Source organism: Ranitomeya imitator, chromosome 2 (genome assembly GCF_032444005.1).
Source record: "Ranitomeya imitator isolate aRanImi1 chromosome 2, aRanImi1.pri, whole genome shotgun sequence".
NCBI lineage: Eukaryota > Metazoa > Chordata > Amphibia > Anura > Dendrobatidae > Ranitomeya > Ranitomeya imitator.
In genome coordinates this window covers 571,937,061-571,958,303 of record NC_091283.1, presented here as the reverse complement: position 1 = coordinate 571,958,303, position 21,243 = coordinate 571,937,061, and the positions used below count along the sequence as shown (strand labels likewise).

Below are 21,243 nucleotides of genomic sequence, written 5' to 3'. Positions count from 1 at the left end.
TCCTCTGCGGATTTTTCCGCAGCGGATTTGATAAATCCGCAGTGCTAAACCGCTGCGGATTTATGTTGGATTTTGAAAAAAATGATAGCAAATAAATGTTTACCCTTTAATTGCTGTATTTTTGTTAAATATATTAGTTGCTGTTGCGCACTGCAAATATACAGTGGGGCAAAAAAGTATTTAGTCAGTCAGCAATAGTGCAAGTTCCACCACTTAAAAAGATGAGAGGCGTCTGTAATTTACATCATAGGTAGACCTCAACTATGGGAGAGAAACTGAGAAAAAAAAATCCAGAAAATCACATTGTCTGTTTTTTTAACATTTTATTTGCATATTATGGTGGAAAATAAGTATTTGGTCAGAAACAAAATTTCATCTCAATACTTTGTAATATATCCTTTGTTGGCAATGACAGAGGTCAAACGTTTTCTGTAAGTCTTCACAAGGTTGCCACACACTGTTGTTGGTATGTTGGCCCATTCCTCTATGCAGATCTCCTCTAGAGCAGTGATGTTTTTGGCTTTTCGCTTGGCAACACGGACTTTCAACTCCCTCCAAAGGTTTTCTATAGGGTTGAGATCTGGAGACTGGCTAGGCCACTCCAGGACCTTGAAATGCTTCTTACGAAGCCACTCCTTCGTTGCCCTGGCTGTGTGCTTTGGATCATTGTCATGTTGAAAGACCCAGCCACGTTTCATCTTCAATGCCCTTGCTGAAGGAAGGAGGTTTGCACTCAAAATCTCACGATACATGGCCCCATTCATTCTTTCATGTACACGGATCAGTCGTCCTGGCCCCTTTGCAGAGAAACAGCCCCAAAGCATGATGTTTCCACCACCATGCTTTACAGTAGGTATGGTGTTTGATGGATGCAACTCAGTATTCTTTTTCCTCCAAACACGACAAGTTGTGTTTCTACCAAACAGTTCCAGTTTGGTTTCATCAGACCATAGGACATTCTCCCAAAACTCCTCTGGATCATCCAAATGCTCTCTAGCAAACTTCAGACGGGCCCGGACATGTACTGGCTTAAGCAGTGGGACACGTCTGGCACTGCAGGATCTGAGTCCATGGTGGCGTAGTGTGTTACTTATGGTAGGCCTTGTTACATTGGTCCCAGCTCTCTGCAGTTCATTCACTAGGTCCCCCCGCGTGGTTCTGGGATTTTTGCTCACCGTTCTTGTGATCATTCTGACCCCACGGGGTGGGATTTTGCGTGGAGCCCCAGATCGAGGGAGATTATCAGTGGTCTTGTATGTCTTCCATTTTCTAATTATTGCTCCCACTGTTGATTTCTTCACTCCAAGCTGGTTGGCTATTGCAGATTCAGTCTTCCCAGCCTGGTGCAGGGCTACAATTTTGTTTCTGGTGTCCTTTGACAGCTCTTTGGTCTTCACCATAGTGGAGTTTGGAGTCAGACTGTTTGAGGGTGTGCACAGGTGTCTTTTTATATTGATAACAAGTTTAAACAGGTGCCATTAGTACAGGTAATGAGTGGAGGAAAGAGGAGACTCTTAAAGAAGAAGTTACAGGTCTGTGAGAGCCAGAAATCTTGATTGTTTGTTTCTGACCAAATACTTATTTTCCACCATAATATGCAAAAAAAATGTTAAAAAAACAGACAATATGATTTTCTGGATTTTTTTTTCTCAGTTTGCCTCCCATAGTTGAGGTCTACCTATGATGTAAATTACAGACGCCTCTCATCTTTTTAAGTGGTGGAACTTGCACTATTGCTGACTGACTAAATACTTTTTTGCCCCACTGTATGTTGCTGTTACATATTACTACTTCATATCTTGTTTTCATTGACTGCTGTTAAAATACGTGTGTGACATTAGCTGCTGTGTGCGGCCCTCGCAACAACCTCTTGTTACTCATGTGGCCCTCGGGGTACCCTGAGTTTGACATGCCTGCTCTACTAGATGGTGGCCCGATTCTAACGCATCGGGTATTCTAGAATATGTATTTATGTAACATAGTAACATAGTAACATAGTTAGTAAGGCCGAAAAAAGACATTTGTCCATCCAGTTCAGCCTATATTCCATCATAATAAATACCCAGATCTACGTCCTTCTACAGAACCTAATAATTGTATGATACAATATTGTTCTGCTCCAGGAAGACATCCAGGCCTCTCTTGAACCCCTCGACTGAGTTCGCCATGACCACCTCCTCAGGCAAGCAATTCCAGATTCTCACTGCCCTAACAGTAAAGAATCCTCTTCTATGTTGGTGGAAAAACCTTCTCTCCTCCAGACGCAAAGAATGCCCCCTTGTGCCCGTCACCTTCCTTGGTATAAACAGATCCTCAGCGAGATATTTGTATTGTCCCCTTATATACTTATACATGGTTATTAGATCGCCCCTCAGTCGTCTTTTTCCTAGACTAAATAATCCTAATTTCGCTAATCTATCTGGGTATTGTAGTTCTCCCATCCCCTTTATTAATTTTGTTGCCCTCCTTTGTACTCTCTCTAGTTCCATTATATCCTTCCTGAGCACCGGTGCCCAAAACTGGACACAGTACTCCATGTGCGGTCTAACTAGGGATTTGTACAGAGGCAGTATAATGCTCTCATCATGTGTATCCAGACCTCTTTTAATGCACCCCATGATCCTGTTTGCCTTGGCAGCTGCTGCCTGGCACTGGCTGCTCCAGGTAAGTTTATCATTAACTAGGATCCCCAAGTCCTTCTCCCTGTCAGATTTACCCAGTGGTTTCCCGTTCAGTGTGTAATGGTGATATTGATTCCTTCTTCCCATGTGTATAACCTTACATTTATCATTGTTAAACCTCATCTGCCACCTTTCAGCCCAAGTTTCCAACTTATCCAGATCCATCTGTAGCAGAATACTATCTTCTCTTGTATTAACTGCTTTACATAGTTTTGTATCATCTGCAAATATCGATATTTTACTGTGTAAACCTTCTACCAGATCATTAATGAATATGTTGAAGAGAACAGGTCCCAATACTGACCCCTGCGGTACCCCACTGGTCACAGCGACCCAGTTAGAGACTATACCATTTATAACCACCCTCTGCTTTCTATCACTAAGCCAGTTACTAACCCATTTACACACATTTTCCCCCAGACCAAGCATTCTCATTTTGTGTACCAACCTCTTGTGCGGCACGGTATCAAACGCTTTGGAAAAATCGAGATATACCACGTCCAATGACTCACCGTGGTCCAGTCTATAGCTTACCTCTTCATAAAAACTGATTAGATTGGTTTGACAGGAGCGATTTCTCATAAACCCATGCTGATATGGAGTTAAACAGTTATTCTCATTGAGATAATCCAGAATAACATCCCTCAGAAACCCTTCAAATATTTTACCAACAATAGAGGTTAGACTTACTGGCCTATAATTTCCAGGTTCACTTTTAGAGCCCTTTTTGAATATTGGCACCACATTTGCTATGCGCCAGTCCTGCGGAACAGACCCTGTCGCTATAGAGTCACTAAAAATAAGAAATAATGGTTTATCTATTACATTACTTAGTTCTCTTAGTACTCGTGGGTGTATGCCATCCGGACCCGGAGATTTATCTATTTTAATCTTATTTAGCCGGTTTCGCACCTCTTCTTGGGTTAGATTGGTGACCCTTAATATAGGGTTTTCATTGTTTCTTGGGATTTCACCTAGCATTTCATTTTCCACCGTGAATACCGTGGAGAAGAAGGTGTTTAATATGTTAGCTTTTTCCTCGTCATCTACAACCATTCTTTCCTCACTATTTTTTAAGGGGCCTACATTTTCAGTTTTTATTCTTTTACTATTGATATAGTTGAAGAACAGTTTGGGATTAGTTTTACTCTCCTTAGCAATGTGCTTCTCTGTTTCCTTTTTGGCAGCTTTAATTAGTTTTTTAGATAAAGTATTTTTCTCCCTATAGTTTTTTAGAGCTTCAATGGTGCCATCCTGCTTTAGTAGTGCAAATGCTTTCTTTTTACTGTTAATTGCCTGTCTTACTTCTTTGTTTAGCCACATTGGGTTTTTCCTATTTCTAGTCCTTTTATTCCCACAAGGTATAAACCGCTTACAGTGCCTATTTAGGATGTTCTTAAACATTTCCCATTTATTATCTGTATTCTTATTTCTGAGGATATTGTCCCAGTCTACCAGATTAAGGGCATCTCTAAGCTGGTCAAACTTTGCCTTCCTAAAGTTTAGTGTTTTTGTGACTCCCTGACAAGTCCCCCTAGTGAAAGACAGGTGAAACTGTACAATATTGTGGTCGCTATTTCCTAGATGCCCGACCACCTGCAGATTTGTTATTCTGTCAGGTCTATTAGATAGTATTAGGTCTAAAAGTGCTGCTCCTCTGGTTGGATTCTGCACCAATTGTGAAAGATAATTTTTCTTGGTTATTAGCAGAAACCTGTTGCCTTTATGGGTTTCACAGGTTTCTGTTTCCCAGTTAATATCCGGGTAGTTAAAGTCCCCCATAACCAGGACCTCATTATGGGTTGCAGCTTCATCTATCTGCTTTAGAAGTAGACTTTCCATGCTTTCTGTTATATTTGGGGGTTTGTAACAGACCCCAATGAGAATTTTGTTACCATTTTTCCCTCCATGAATTTCAACCCATATGGACTCGACATCCTCATTCCCTTCGCTAATATCCTCCCTTAAAGTGGACTTTAGACAAGACTTTACATAGAGACAAACCCCTCCTCCTCTCCGATTTTTACGATCCTTTCTAAACAGACTGTAACCCTGTAAGTTAACTGCCCAGTCATAGCTTTCATCTAACCATGTCTCGGTTATTCCCACTATGTCAAAGTTACCTGTAGATATTTCTGCTTCTAGTTCTTCCATCTTGTTTGTCAGGCTTCTGGCGTTTGCGAGCATGCAGTTTAGAGGATTTTGTTTTGTTCCAATCTCCTCACTGTGGATTGTTTTAGAAATGTTCTTACCTCCCTTCTGAGTATGTTTTCCTGGGTCGTCTTTGTTCGAGTCTAATGTTTTTCTTCCCGTCCCCTCTTCTTCTAGTTTAACGCCCTCCTGATGAGTGTAGCGAGTCTTCTGGCGAATGTGTGTTTCCCAGGTTTGTTGAGGTGTAGTCCGTCTCTGGCGAGGAGTCCATCATACCAGTAATTCACACCGTGGTCCAGGAATCCAAATCCTTGTTGTCTGCACCATCGTCTTAGCCAGTTGTTTGCATCAAGGATCCTGTTCCATCTCCTGGTGCCATGCCCGTCTACTGGAAGGATAGAAGAAAAAACTACCTGTGCATCCAGTTCCTTTACTTTCTTCCCCAACTCTTCAAAGTCCTTGCAGATTGTCGGTAGGTCCTTCCTTGCCGTGTCATTGGTGCCAACATGTATCAGAAGAAATGGGTGGACGTCCTTGGAGCTGAAGAGCTTTGGTATCCTATCGGTCACATCCTTGATCATCGCACCTGGAAGGCAGCATACTTCTCTTGCAGTTATGTCCGGTCTGCAGATGGCTGCTTCGGTGCCTCTCAGTAGTGAGTCTCCCACCACCACCACTCTTCGTTGCTTCTTGGCTGTACTTTTTGCTGTCACTTGTTGCTGTGTGCCCTTTTCTTTTTTGCTTGCTGGTATTGCTTCATTCTTAGGTGTGCCATCTTCATCCTCTACAAAGATTTGATATCGGTTCTTCAGTTGTGTGGTTGGTGATTTCTCCATGGTCTTCTTGCTTCTTTTGGTCACATGCTTCCACTCATCTGCTTTTGGAGGTTCTCTGACACTTTTTGCACCTTCTGTGACCAGTAGAGATGCTTCTGTTCTGTCTAGAAAGTCTTCATTCTCTTTGATGAGTTTCAAAGTTGCTATTCTTTCTTCCAGACCCCGCACCTTTTCTTCTAAAAGGGCCACTAGTCTACACTTCTGACAGGTGAAATTGGATTCTTCTTCTGGTCGATCTGTGAACATGTAGCACATGCTGCAGCTCACCATGTAGGTTGTCACATCTGCCATGTTGCTCCTAGATCCTGCTGACTTGCTGTGTGTTTTCCTTCTTGTGTAATCTACTCAGCCAAGCTCTCTTGCAATAATGTCCTACAGGCAAAAATTCTTTTCCCAGAAGGCTCCTGGAATATGCAAATTAGCCTCCTCTAGCTTGAATCTCTGGTTTGGTGATGCTTTCCAAGCAGCTGGTCCCGGCTGTACCCAACGATCTTCTAGCTTAGGGAGACTCCTTGCTTTTCCCAGAAGGCTCCTGGAATATGCAAATTAGCCTCCTCTAGCTTGAATCCCTGGTTTGGTGATGCTTTCCAAGCAGCTGGTCCCGGCTGTACCCAACGATCTTCTAGCTTAGGGAGACTCCTTGCTTTTCCCAGAAGGCTCCTGGAATATGCAAATTAGCCTCCTGAAGCTTGAATCCCTGGTTTGGTGATGCTTACGAAGCAGCTGGTCCCGGCTGTACCCGGCTGTACATATATATGTATGTATATAGCACATAGTATATAGCACAGGCCACACAGTATATAGGAGCCATGTAGTATATAGCAGACAAATACTACGTGGTCTGTGCTATATACTATGTGGCTGCTATATACATACATATTGTAGAATACCCGATGTGCTAATACAGGCCACGCAATATATAACAGTGGCCATGCAGTATATAACACAGCCACGTACTATATAACACAGCCCACGCAGTATATACATAGCAGCCACACAGTATATAACACAGGCGACATAGTATATAACACTGGCCACGTAATATATAGCACAGCCCACGCAGTATATAGCAGCCACGTAGTGTATAACACTGCCCACGCAGTATATAACAGTGGCCACGTAATATATTGCACAGCCCACGGAGTATATCACACAGCCCACATAGTATATAACACTGCCTATGTAGTATATAGCAGCCACGCGGTATCTAACACAGCCCACGTAGTGTACTGCAGTGTGGGGACCATATCCCTGTTAAAAAAAATTATTAAAATTAAAAAAAAAGTTATATACTCACCCCCTGGGATCCACCGAAGCTCCGGCGATACGCGCGCTGCTGCCGCCATCTTCTGTTCCCAGGATGCATTGCAAAATTACCCAGATGACTTAGCGGTCTCGCGAGACCGCTAAGTCATCAGGGTAATTTCGCTATGCATCGCCGGGAACGGAAGATAGCGGCAGGCGCGAGCGGCTCGGCGGACTACGGAGGGTGAGAATAGCAGGTTTTTTGCTTTTTTAATATTCTTAACTTTACATTTTTTTACTATTGATGCCGCATAGGCAGCATCAATAGTAAAAAGTTGGGGACACACAGGGTTATTAGCAGCGGTTACGGAGTGCGTTACCCACGGCATAACGCGGTCCGCGACCGCCGGCATTAACCCTGTGTGAGCGGTGACCGGAGGGGAGTATGCGGGCGCCGGGCACTGACTGCGGGGAGTAAGGAGCGGCCATTTTCTTCTGGACTGTGCACGTCACTGATTGGTCGTGGCTGTTTTGCCACGACCAATCAGCGACTTGGATTTCCATGACAGACAGAGGCCGCGATCAATGAATATCCGTGACAGAAAAACAGACAGAAGGACAGACAGAAAGACGGAAGTGACCCTTAGACAATTATATAGTAGATGGTTATTTATTTTACCTCCTCTGGTATCTATACATGGCCTTTACACTTTTTTGATCAAAATAGTGTTAACTTAGTACCCTATGTTCTTTACATGTGTTACTACTATTTATTTATTTACTTACTGCAGGGTGTTTGCTCATTGATTTTTCCTAGGCAAGGTCTATTTAGTGTGTGTTTGGATCTCCCCCTAAGGTCGGGATCACACATACGTGAGATACGGCCGAGTCTCGCAGGTGAAATCCCTCCTCTGGCGCCAGCACTCTGGAGCGAAGCGTGCAGCCGCACAGCAACACATGGAGCCGCACGCTCCAGAGGAGGGATTTCACCTGCGAGACTCGGCCGTATCTCGCTGTGTGTGATCCCGGCCCAAAGATGTTGTCAGATGAAAGAAGAATCCGGGTATGGTAAGTGCTCAGCTGAAAACAAATATACTTGTGGATATAGCTTTCAGCTAAGCAAGTTTACTGTTAACAGGTATTGAAGATGCCTGTCACCTTAAATCCTGTAAGTCTGGGAAGGCAGACAGTAATATTTCATTTCTGGCTTGACAGCATGGATTTGTCTGGAATTTATTAGGCTACTTTCACACTTCCGTCTTCTGGGCTCCGTCGCAATCTGTCGTTATGGACAAAAAATGCATCCTGCAAATGTGCTCGCAGGATGTGTTTTTTGCCCATAGACTTGTATTAGCGACGGATCGCGACGGATGGGCACACGTCTCATCCGTCGTGCGACGGATCCATCGTGTTTTGGCGGACGCGATGCACAAAAAAAGTTCAATGTAACGTTTTTTTGTGCGACGTGTCCGCCATTTCTGATCGCGCATGGGCGGTCGGGACTCCGCCCCCTCCTCCCCGCTCATCACAATGGGCAGCGGATGCGTTGTAAAACTACATCCGCTGCCCACGTTGTGCTAAATTTAGCACAACGCCCGTCGGTACGTCGGGCCGACGGTTTGCGACGGCCCCGTACTGACAGAAGTGTGAAAGTAGCCTAGGGTGAAAATAAAATCCCCAAACTTGGTATCCTAAGTATAAACATTAAAGGTAGGAAAAGTTGATTTACACCAATAAATTGCTCTTCTATGTTTTTTTTTTGTTTTTTTTTCCCGGGGGGTTAGGCCTTTTCTAAGTCTTGGAAAAGCTTCTGTGGCATAATTTACATAGCTATCTATATGGACTGTCACCAGGTTTTTGCCACCTAATCTGAGGGCAGCATAATGTAGAGCCAGAGATCCTGATTCCAGCAATTTAACAAGAAAAAAGCAAATTTTTTTTGTCAGCTCACCTTCCTCATCTCACTCCAGTAGTCCGTCCGTCAGCCAGGGTTGCGTCTCGGCAGCCACAGCAACAAAATCCCCAAAAATGTAAATGATCCGGCGATGAAGTATGCGTTGCACCTTCAGAGGTCTTATATATATAAAACTTCCATTTTAGCAAAGAATAGTAGAAAAATATAAAAGAGCACAGTTACACGCAGCCAGATCAGCCAGTGGACATCTAGAACCAACATGTTTCGGCCTGTAACAAGGCCTTAATCATGGTTGCGTCAGTGGTGGACGTGAACCTATGATGTCGGACACTGACTCCCCGGCTTCCGGTCCCCGCCGTGTCCCCGGAAGCGCCGGATCAGCCTCCTCAGTAATACATCAGGTACCTTTCTGGGTATATAAATCTGCACTTAAGCCCCTGACACCACGCCCCCCGAAGAAGCATTGTACTAAAAGTTGTTGGGGTCTCCCTTCTTCCACGTCCTCTGCGGGTCGGTCTATCTGCGCAATATTTTGTCATTTACATTTGATGTCATCCTAGTGTTGCGTGTCTATTATATGGTTAGGTCCTTTTGTTTTTCTTTTACTCCTTGACACCCATATACAGTATATATGAAAAATATATTTATCTTTTTAGCCAATTGTGGTTATATCATTCTTTACTCTTTATGGCACTATGCACTTTATTGAATCTACTTACATTATTGACTCATGTTGAATTTTGATTGTATTTTGAGATTTTACAATGATTTTTTTTCTATATATAGTATGTGCATATTTATATTACTGGGGTGCAGTTATATATATCGGTTATAATTATGTAATTGGGACTATATATCTTTGTTTAATAATTCTTTATGTATAACTTTAGTTATGCGTAGTATTTATCTCCAACTTTTTGATCACATCCTCTGTAGTTAACCCTCATTGTATACACCAATCCTAACTGATATTGCCCAGTTTTACAGATGGGTTCTTCTATTTTCTTCCTGCTTGGACATGGCACTTTGGTGTCATCTCCTTTTTTTAAATTTGTCTTCGTCTATATTGCATTTGTTTATTTGTTTAATGGATCTGTAAATAAAAATTATTGAGATTTTCACATAGCTCAGGCGTCCATTTTCCTTTGGTTTTCTAATAGCCTTGCATGGTAGAGCTTTTATTGTATGCCCCCCTTTTTGGTTTATAGGACTAATAAGCCTGCTGCCAGGTAGTACTTCATATTCATGAGCGCTGTATAACCCTACCCCACCGCTGATTGGCAGCTTTCTGCCTATGTACAGTGTTCAGAGAAATCTGTAGGGATATGGTGGGGCTTATACAGAGCTCATTATTCAGAGAACTGGTAGATCTGCAGTAGATAAAACAGTGATTTTTATCAAAATGACAGTGTCACGCTGTGATGATCTTAGAGGAGGGGGCCTCAATCTGTCCCTGGAACTGAGACTCTAACTATCCCTGTCCTGGGGGTACTCTTCATGGTAGAGAGGCCTGAGTCTCCGACCTCACTATGCTCCTGTTAATTCCTAGTCTGTCTCCTCCCCTACCCCATGGAGCCTAGGACAAAAATGTAATGTGAACAAGACACATGAGACAAAACAGGACTAACAGAAAACCTCTATCATACAAAAGCACCAACCAACAATAGGGAGGAGGATGGGGACAGGGAGGAATAAACTAAACGGGAAACAGAGACCCTGCAGCGATATTCAGCATGGGTAAGCATTAACTCTATCTATTATGATTCTATAGGCGTCTAGCGAAATTGAGCTCTCATTATCCGGGTTTATACACATGACATTAGGACCTTAAAGGATATTTATATGAGCCTTATTTGCTTGACTAAGGTTATGATTGATGGTACTAGTATGCTTTCCATGAGATACAATAGTACATTTCCGCTGATTAAATATGGAATTTTGTCTGAGTCTTTTTGATATCCTCACATGGTATTTTTGTACTGTTTTAAATTGTTTTTCAATAAACTTTATTGATTTTATCATATTTTTGTGTGCCATAGTGGTCTGTGAGTGCTTTTTTGTACTCATATTTTGGTAGCAGTATTTATTTGTCCACTATTTTTGAAATTGGTATATAGTACTGGAGAAGAAAGTATAGCGATGCTTCTGGCTGAGATTGTTTGCTTATGCTTTTTGTATCTATATTTTAATGTTATTCAATGGGCTACATCTCATCAGCGATTTTTTTCTCAGCTGAAATCATACTGAGAAAAAAAATCGCAGCATGCTGCGTTTTGCAGCGTATCTAGGAAAAAGTTGCCAATGCAAGCCAATGGGTGCAAGCAAAAAATTGGACGGTATACAGACCATACAAGTACCGTCTGACTTTTACACACCCATGTCCTTTGAAAAGCTGGCAATTCAGCAGCAGCGTACAGTAAAATCACAGCAGGACCCAATAGAATAGAATAGATAGAATACATAAAGTATATACCAATAGATTAGATAGATACAAATACAGTGGGTACGGAAAGTATTCAGACCCCTTTAAATTTTTCATTCTTTTTTTCATTGCAGCCATTTGGTAAACTCAAAAAAGTTCGTTTTCTCATTAATGTACACTCTGTACCCCATCTTGACTGAAAAAAACAGAAATGTAGAAATTTTGCAAATTTAATAAAAAAGAAAAACTGAAATATCACATGGTTGTAAGTATTCAGACCCTTTGCTCACTATTAGGTAGAAGCACCCTTTGAGCTAGTACAGCCATGAGTCTTCCTGGAAATTATGCAACAAGTTTTTCACACCTGAATTTGGGGATCCTCTGCCATTCTTCCTGGTTATTAATTATAGGGGGACCCTATGTCTTTTTTGGAGGTTCCCCCATTTTAATAGCCAGGAAAGTCTAAGTATACAGCTGTAAGTTGATATTAATAGCCTGGGAAGTTTCATGTGTATTATCCTCTTCCCATGCTATGAATATGAGCCCCTAGCCGTCGACTTTCCCTCTGCTGGTTTGGAAAATTACACGGGAGCTCACACCATTTTTTTCACAAAAATAATAATTTATTAATTAATTAATTAATTAAATACAGAAAGCAGTACTGTATAGCAAGCTACACACGCACTGCACTAATCATATACAGTATGTGACTGACATCTTTATATCTATTCTATGTGTATACAGTGGGGTAAATAAGTATTTGATCCCTTGCTGGTTTTGTAAGTTTGCCCACTGACAAAGACATGAACAGTCTATAATTTTGACCCCTTTACCCCCAAGGGTGGTTTGCACGTTATGGACCAGGCCAATTTTTCCAATTCTGACCATTGTCCCTTTATGAGGTAATAACTCTGGAACGCTTCAACGGATCCCGGTGATTCTGACTTTGTTTTCTCGTGACATATTGTACTTCATGATAGTGGTAAAATTTATTTGATATTACCTGCGTTTATTTGTGAAAAAATGGAAATTTGGCGAAAATTTAGAAAATTTCGCAATTTTCCAACTTTTTTTAAATTTTTATGCAATTAAATCACAGAGATATGTCACACAAAATACTTAATAAGTAACATTTCCCACATGTCTACTTTACATCAGCACAATTTTGGAACCAAAATTTGTTTGTTAGGGAGTCATAAGGGTTAAAAGTTGACCAGCAATTTCTCATTTTTCCAACACCATTTTATTTTAGGGACCACATCTCATTTGAAGTAATTTTGAGGGGTCTATATGATAGAAAATACCCAAGTGTGACACCGTTCTAAAAACTGCACCCCTCAAGGTGCTCAAAACCACATTCAAGAAGTTTATTAACCCTTCAGGTGTTTCACAGGAATTTTTGGAATGTTTAAATAAAAATTAACATGCATGTTTGGGTGCATGACAGAGCTTGGAAGCGAAGGAGCGCCATTTGACTTTTCAATGCAAAATTGACTGGAATTGAGATGGGACGCCATGTTGCGTTTGGAGAGCCACTGATGTGCCTAAACATTGAATTTCCCCACAAGTGACACCATTTTGGAAGGTAGACCCCCTAAGGAACTTATCTAGAGGTGTGGTGAGCACTTTGACCCACCAAGTGCTTCACAGAAGTTTATAATGCAGAACTGTAAAATTAAAAAATCATTTTTTTTCACAAAAATTATTTTTCGCCCCCAATTTTTTATTTTCCCAATGGTAAGAGAAGAAATTGGACCACAAAAGTTGTTGTACAATTTGTCCTGAGTGCGCTGATACCCCATATGTGGGAGTAAACCACTGTTTGGGCGCATGGCAGAGCTCGGAAGGGAAGGGGCGCCGTTTGACTTTTCAATGCAAAATTGACAGGAATTGAGATGGGACGCCATGTTGCGTTTGGAGAGCCACTGATGTGCCTAAACATTGAAACCCCCCCACAAGTGACACCATTTTGGAAAGTAGACCCCCTAAGGCAGTTTTTCAACCAGTGTGCCGTGGCACACTAGTGTGCCGCGACACATGGTCGGGTGTGCCGCGGGGAACGGGAGTCAGCTGTTCTCTGTGCCGACTGTCAAGCTGACAGCCGGCGCAGAGAAGCTGCAGTGCGCCGGCTCCCGGAGATCAATTGTACTCGCAGACATCTACCAGCTGCGAGTACAATTGAGGCTCTGACCGCTGGGTCAGAGCGACGCCAGCAGCGTGATCAAGTCATGTGATCACGCTGCTGACGTCACTATCCGGCGCGCAGGAGAAAGAAGAGACTTGGTGGTAAGTGCTCCTGTGCTGTGGAGCTGAAGACACCGAAGATTCAGCGTGGGGTGGGTTTATGGGGAGTATGTGGGGGGATTTATTAAGTGTGTGGGGGGATTTATTAAGTGTGTGGGGGATTTATTAAGTGTGTGGGGGGATTTATTAAGTGTGTGGGGGGATTTATTAAGTGTGTGGGGGGATTTATTAAGTGTGTGGGGGGATTTATTCAGTGTGGGGGGATTTATTCAGTGTGTGGGGGGGATTTATTCAGTGTGGGGGGATTTATTCAGTGTGTGGGGGGATTTATTCAGTGTGTGGGGGGGATTTATTCAGTGTGTGGGGGGATTTATTCAGTGTGTGGGGGGATTTATTCAGTGCGTGGGGGGGATTTATTCAGTATGTGGGGGGATTTATTCAGTGCGTGGGGGGATTTATTCAGTGCGTGGGGGGGATTTATTCAGTGAGTGGGGGGATTTATTCAGTGTGTGGGGGGGATTTATTCAGTGTGTGGGGGGGATTTATTCAGTGTGTACGTGGGGGGGGGGCTGGAATTTATTTAGCATGTGTGGGGCAGGGTGCATTTATTCTGTGGAAGGGGATGGATTTATTCTATCGGAAGGGCAGTGGATATATTCTGTGGGGGTGAGTGGGGAGATGGGGGTGGACACAATAGCGAGGGGAAAAATGTGTGCTGACAGTACTGGGAGCAACGGTGATGGGATGTGTGAGGACAGTATGGGGAGTCGGGGGAATGTGTGAGGGGGGAATGTGTGAGGAGGAAATATGGAGAGAGCAAAGGGGTATGTTAGCAGGGGGGGATGTACAGGATGAGGCTATTAGAAATGTGTGCAGACAGTATGGGGGGATGAAAGTGTGAGTGGACACAGAATAGATACTGAGTAGTGTGAGGGTAACAGCCAGGAGGAGACAGTATGCCAAGTAGGAGGAGTGTAATGAAGGGGCACAGTAGAGAGACTGGGCTCTCTATGAGGGACACCGTATGAGAAGGCAGTGTGAAGTATGGAAAAGAGAGAGGGTAGTGTGGATGGCATGTACCATAAGAGGGACAGTGAGGGTCATATTATGTGCTGGGAATAAAGTGAGGGGCAATTATTTACTCAGGGGCTCAGCCTAGGGCAGATATTGTTATTCCGGAGCATTATAATAACACTGCTATCTTTAAGGGTGTTGTGTCGGGATGTGCTGCAGAAGACAGGAGAAGATGGAAGTCTGCAGAAACGAGCTCTGCCGGTGGATGAAAAGAGTCATCATGGCATCTGGACAAGATGAAGATGAAAAGAAAGAGGCGACTCCACAAACAACGTCATCTATCAGGTACCTGGATGTAAATGTGTTTTTTTTGTGATACTAATTCTCATTTTTATTTGTTAGGAACATTAAAGGGGATGTCCAAGGTTGTGATGAGTCTGCAGTCATACTATGTGACTGCAGACTTCTGAATTCTCACAGTGCGCACTGCTATCATAATTCTCTGATGTTGGTGATTTACATACATGCGGTCACGTGCTGACTAGACATGTGTGGCCTCATTCAATGAAAATGAATTGACTGAGGCCGGACACGTCTAGTTAGAATGTGGCCAGAAGTATCCAAATCACATACTTGTGCTGTCATGACCGTCCACTCTGGCCACCGGCAAGGGAGAATCCTGAAAGTGTGCAGTGCTTGCGCTGTGAGAATTCAGAAGCCTGCAGTCACATAGAATGACTGCAGACTTTCATCTCAAACCTGGACGCACCATTTTGTGCCATTTTGGTTGGTGGTGTGCCTCGGGATTTTTTAAGTATAAAAAGTGTGCCGTGGCTCAAAAAAGGTTGAAAATCACTGCCCTAAGGAACTTATCTAGATGTGTGGTGAGCACTTTGACCCATCAAGGGCTTCACAGAAGTTTATAATGCAGAGCCGTAAAAATAAAACAAAAATTTTTTCCCACAGAAATTATTTTTTAGCCCCCAGTTTTGTATTTTTTTCCGAGGGTAACAGGAGAAATTGGACCCCAAAAGTTGTCCAATTTGTCCTGAGTGCGCTGATACCCCATATGTTGGGGTAAACTCCTGTTTGGGCACACGGAAGAGCTCGGAAGGGAAGGAGCACTGTTTTACTTTTTCAACGCAGAATTGGCTAGAATTGAGATCGGACACCATGTCGCGTTTGGAGAGCCCCTGATGTGCCTAAACAGTGGAAACCCCCCAATTATAACTGAAACCTTAATCCAAACACACCCCTAACCCTAATCCCAACGGTAACCCTAACCACACCTCTAACCCAGACACACCCCTAACCCTAATCCCAACCCTATTCCCAACCGTAAATGTAATTCTAACCCTAACTTTAGCCCCAACCCTAACTGTAGCCTTAACCCTAGCCCCAACCCTAACCCTAGCCCTAGCCCCAACCCTAGCCCTAACCATAACCCTAGCCCTAACCCTAGCCCTAACCCTAGCCCTAACCCTAACCCTAGCCCTAACCCTAGCCCTAACCCTAACGGGAAAATGGAAATAAATACATTTTTTTTTATTTTTTAATTTTTCCCTAACTAAGGGGGTGATGAAGGGGGGTTTGATTTACTTTTATAGTGTTTTTTTCAGCGGATTTTTATGATTGGCAGCCGTCACACACTGAAAGACGCTTTTTATTGCAAAAAATATTTTTTGCGTTACCACATTTTGAGAGCTATAATTTTTCCATATTTGAGTCCACAGAGTCATTTGAGGTCTTGTTTTTTGTGGGACGAGTTGAGGTTTTTATTGGTAACATTTTTGGGCACGTGACATTTTTTGATCGCTTTGTATTCCATGGTTATTTATATCCGTCTTTTTGATCGCATGTAATTCCACTTTTTGTTCGGCGGTATGATAATAAAGCGTTGTTTTTTGCTTCGTTTTTTTTTTTTTTTACTTACGGTGTTTACTGAAGGGGTTAACTAGTGGCCCAGTTTTATAGATTGGGTCGTTACGGACGTGGCGATACTAAATATGTGTACTTTTATTGTTTTTTTTTTTTATTTAGATAAAAAAATCTATTTATGGGAATAAATATTTTTTGCGCTACCACATTTTGAGAGCTATAATTTTTCCATATTTGAGTCCACAGAGTCATTTGAGATCTTGTTTTTTGCGGGACGAGTTGACGTTTTTATTGGTAACATTTTCGGGCACGTGACATTTTTTGATTGCTTTTTATTCCGATTTTTGTGAGGCAGAATGACCAAAAACCAGCTATTCATGAATTTCTTTTGGGGAAAGCGTTTATACCGTTCCGTGTTTGGTAAAATTGATAAAGCTGTTTTATTCTTCGGGTCAGTACGATTACAGCGATACCTCATTTATATCATTTTTTTATGTTTTGGCGCTTTTATACGATAAAAACTATTTTATAGAAAAAATAATTATTTTTGCATTGCTTTATTCTGAGGACTATAACTTTTTTATTTTTTTGCTGATGATGCTGAATGGTGGCTCGTTTTTTGTGGGACAAGATGACGCTTTCAGCGGTACCATGGTTATTTATATCCATCGCGTGTTATTCCACTTTTTGTTCGGCGGTATGATAATAAAGCGTTGTTTTTTGCTTCGTTTTTTTTTTTTCTTACGGTGTTTAATGAAGGGGTTAACTAGTGGAAAAGTTTTATAGGTTGGGTCGTTACGGACGCGGCAATACTAAATATGTGTATTTTTATTGTTTGTTTTTTTTATTTAGATAAAGAAATGTATTTATGGGAATAATTTTTTTTTTCATTATTTAGGAATTTTTTTAAATTTTTTTTTTATACATGTGGACTTCTTTTTTTTACTTTTTTACTTTGTCCCAGGGGGGGACATCACAGATCGCTGATCTGACAGTTTGCACAGCACTCTGTCAGATCACCGATCTGTCTGAGAGCACTGCAGGCTTACCAAGCGCCTGCTCTGAGCAGGCACTTGGTAAGCCACCTCCCTCCCTGCAGGACCCGGATGCCGTGGCCATCTTGGATCCGGGCCTGCTACAGGGAGGGAGGTAAGGAGACCCTCGCAGCAACGCGATCACATTGCGTTGCTGTGGGGGTCTCAGGGAAGCACACAGGGAGCCCCTTCCCTGCGCGACGCTTCCCTATGCCGCCGGCACACCGCGATCATGTTTGATTTCGGTGTGCCGGGAGTTAATGTGCCGGGGGCGGTCTGTGACCGCTCCTGGCACATAGTGCCGGATGTCAGCTGTGATAGGCAGCTAACACCCGGCCGCAATGGGCCGCGCTTCCCCCGTAAGCGCGGCCGATCGCCCTGGACGTACTATTCCGTCCGTGGGAATTTAGGCCCACCCCACATGGACGGAATAGTATGTCCAATGACAGAAAGGGGTTAAGGGTAGGTTAATTTTGACATGGAGAGACAGAATATCAAAAATAAAATCCAGAAAATCACATTGTATAAATTATATAAATGTATTTGCATTTTTCAGTGAGAAATAAGTATTTGATCCCTCTGGAAAACAAGAATTAATACTTGGTGGCAAAACCCTTGCTGACAAGCACTGCAGTCAGGTGTTTTTTGTAGTTGATGATCAGGTTTGTTAAGAGGAATTTTGGTCCTCTCATCTTTGCAGATCATCTATAAATCATTAACATTTTGAGGCTGTTGCTTGGCAACTCAGAGCTTCAACTACCTCCATAAGTTTTCTATGGGATTAAGGTTTGGAGACGGGCAAGGCCACTCCATGAACTTAATGTGCTTCATTCTGAGCCACTTCTTTGTTGCCTTGGGTGTATGTTTTGGGTCTTTGTCTTGCTGAAAGACCCAGTCATGACCCATTTTTAATGTCCTGGCAAAGGGAAGGAGGTTGTTACTTAGGATTTTACGGTACATGGCTCCATCCATTCTCCCATTGATGTGGTGAAGTAGTTCTGTGCCCTTAAAAGAGAAACACCTCCAAAACATAATGTTTCCACCTCCATGCTTGACAGTGGGGACGGTGTTTTTAGGTCATAGGCAGCATTTCTCTTTCTCCAAACACGGCGAGTTGAGTTAATGCCAAAGACCTCAATTTTTGTCTCATCTGACCACAGCACCTTCTCCCAATCGCTCACAGAATCATCCAAGTGTTCATTGGCAAACTTCAGATGGGCCTGCACTTGTGCTTTCTTGAGCAGTGGGACCTTGCGGGCACTGCAAAATTTAAACCTTTACGGTTTAATGTGTTACCAATGGTTTTCTTGATGACTGTGGTCCCAGCTGCCTTGAGATCATTAACAAGTTCCCCTCATGTAGTTTTAGGCTGATCTCTCGCCTTCCTCATGATCAAGGATACCCCACAAGGTGAGATTTTGCACGGTGCCCCAGATCGATGTCGATTGACAGTCATTTTGTATTTCTTCCATTTTCTTACTTTTGCACCAACAGTTGTCTCCTACCCAGCGTCTTACATATGGTTTTGTAGCCCATTCCCGCTTTGTGCAGGTCTATGATTTTGTCCCTGACATCCTTAAAAACTCTTTGGTCATGCCCAAGAGCGGGCTGGGCCGGGTGGCAGAGAGGCAAATGCCCCCCGGGCCGCTCACTCAGCAGCTGTACAGGGCCAGCTGCCTGATGGCTGCGCACAGCAAATTGTGCGTACCCATGTCCGCTGTACTGTGATATGGCTGGCAGCAGACACAGCCGCATCACAGTTTATCAGCATACACGTCTGCGTCTGCGCCGGGGTCGGGAGCTGTGAATGGCCATCTAACCTTGATGACTGCACAGCTGCCGCTCCCTCCATGTACTTTGTACTTCCGGGTCAGGTGTCGGGCGGGTGCGATGACGTCATGTCCCAGATGCTGGAAGAGAGAGGCGCTGCAGGAGAGCTACTGTGAGGTAAGTATGAAAAACTTTTTTGTTTTCTTTATAAAATGAATTCAGTGGTGGGTAACTGCAAGTGATGAAGTGGGGGGTGTAAGGAGGACTGCACATGGTGGAGTTTGGTGGTTAAAGGGAACCTGTCACCTGAATTTGGCGGGACCGGTTTTCGGTCATATGGGCGGAGTTTTCGGGTGTTTGATTCACCCTTTCCTTACCCGCTGGCTGCATGCTGGCCGCAATATTGGATTGAAGTTCATTTTCTGTCCTCCGTAGTACATGCCTGCGCAAGGCAATCTTGCCTTGCGCACGCGCAGTATGCTTTGCCCAACTGTGGGCAAAGCCGAAAAGCATTAGTGCGCATGCGCCAGCGCACTATGTCCCGGAACACAGCAAAATACTTCCGGGATATAGTGCGCCGGTGCATGCGCACTAATGCTTTTCGGCTTTGCCCGCAGTTGGGCAAAGCGTACTGTTTGTGCGCAAGGCAAGTTTGCCTTGCGCAAGCGTGTATTACGGAGGACAGAGAATGAACTTCAATCCAATATCGCGGCCAGCATGCAGCCAGCGGGTAAGGAAAAGCTGAATCAAACACCCGAAAACTCCACCCATATGACCGAAAACGGGATCCGCCAAATTCAGGTGACAGGTTCCCTTTAAAGGAGACTGCTCATGATGGAGTGGGGGGTAAGTGGGGCTGAACATGATGAAGGGGGAGTGGGGCTGCACATGATGGAGTTTGGGGGGTAAAGGAGACTGCACATGACGGAGTGGGGCTGTACATGATGGAGTGGGGCCACACATGATGAAGGGGTAGTGGGGCTGCACATAATGGAGTTTGGGGGTTAAAGGAGACTGCACATGATGGAGTGGGGGGGGGGTAAGTGGGGCTCCACATAATGAAGGGGGAGTGGGGCAGCATATGATGGAGTTTGGGTTTAAAGGAGACTGCACATGATGGAGTGGGGGGTAAGTGGAGCTGCACATGATGGAGTTTGGGGGTTAAAGGAGACTGCACATGATGGAGTGGGGGGAGTGGGGCTGTATATGATGGAGTGGGGCTGCACATGATGAAGGGAGAGTGGGGTTGCATATGATGGCGTTTGGGGGTTAATTGAGACTGCACATGATGAAGTGGGGCTGTTCATGATGGAGTGGGGCCGCACATGATGATGTGAGGGTAAAGGGGATTGCACATCATGAAGGGGGTAAGGTGAACTGCACATGAAGTGGGGGGTAAGGGGGACTGCACATGATGGAGAGGGGGTAAGAGGGACTGCACATGATGAATTGGGGGTAAAGGGACTGCACATATTGAATTGGGGGTTAAGCGGGACTGCACATGATGAAGTGGGGGGTAAGGGGAATTGCACATGATGAAGTGAGGGGTAAGGGGGACTGCCATTGATGAAATAGGTGGGTAAGGGGGACTGCACATGAGGAAGTGTGTCTGAGGTGGGACTGCACATGATGTAATGGAAGGGGGATAGGGGGCTGCAAATGATGAAGGGGCACTACAGATGAAGTGAGGGGGTGATAGTGAACTGCAATGGATTAAGTAAGGGGACTTCAAATTAAAGTGGGGGACTGCAAATGATGAAGTAGGGAGAGGACGGGGGACTGCAAATGATGAATTCAGTATGAGGGTCGGGGATAGCAATTTAATTGAAGGTGGGAGGTGGGGAGAGCAAATGATCAATTGAAGGGGGGGTGGGAAGAGCAAATGATGATCTAGGGGAGAACAAATAATGAATTTTGAGCATGGGTAGAAAATTATGTATTGAATGTGAGGTAGAACAATTGATAATGAATAGAGGGTGGGAGAGAAAAGACATGACAATGAATTGGGGAGAGAGGGGCATGTAAATATAATGAATCGGGGTTAGGGTTAGAT

General features: G+C 43.7%; 1 long non-coding RNA gene across 1 annotated transcript in view; it reads left to right on the top strand.

The window, feature by feature from the left end:
• LOC138665029 (uncharacterized) overlaps positions 1-21,243 on the top strand; it is a 189,284-nt gene that overhangs the window by 125,488 nt on the left and 42,553 nt on the right. The gene's annotated exons all lie outside the window — the stretch shown is intronic.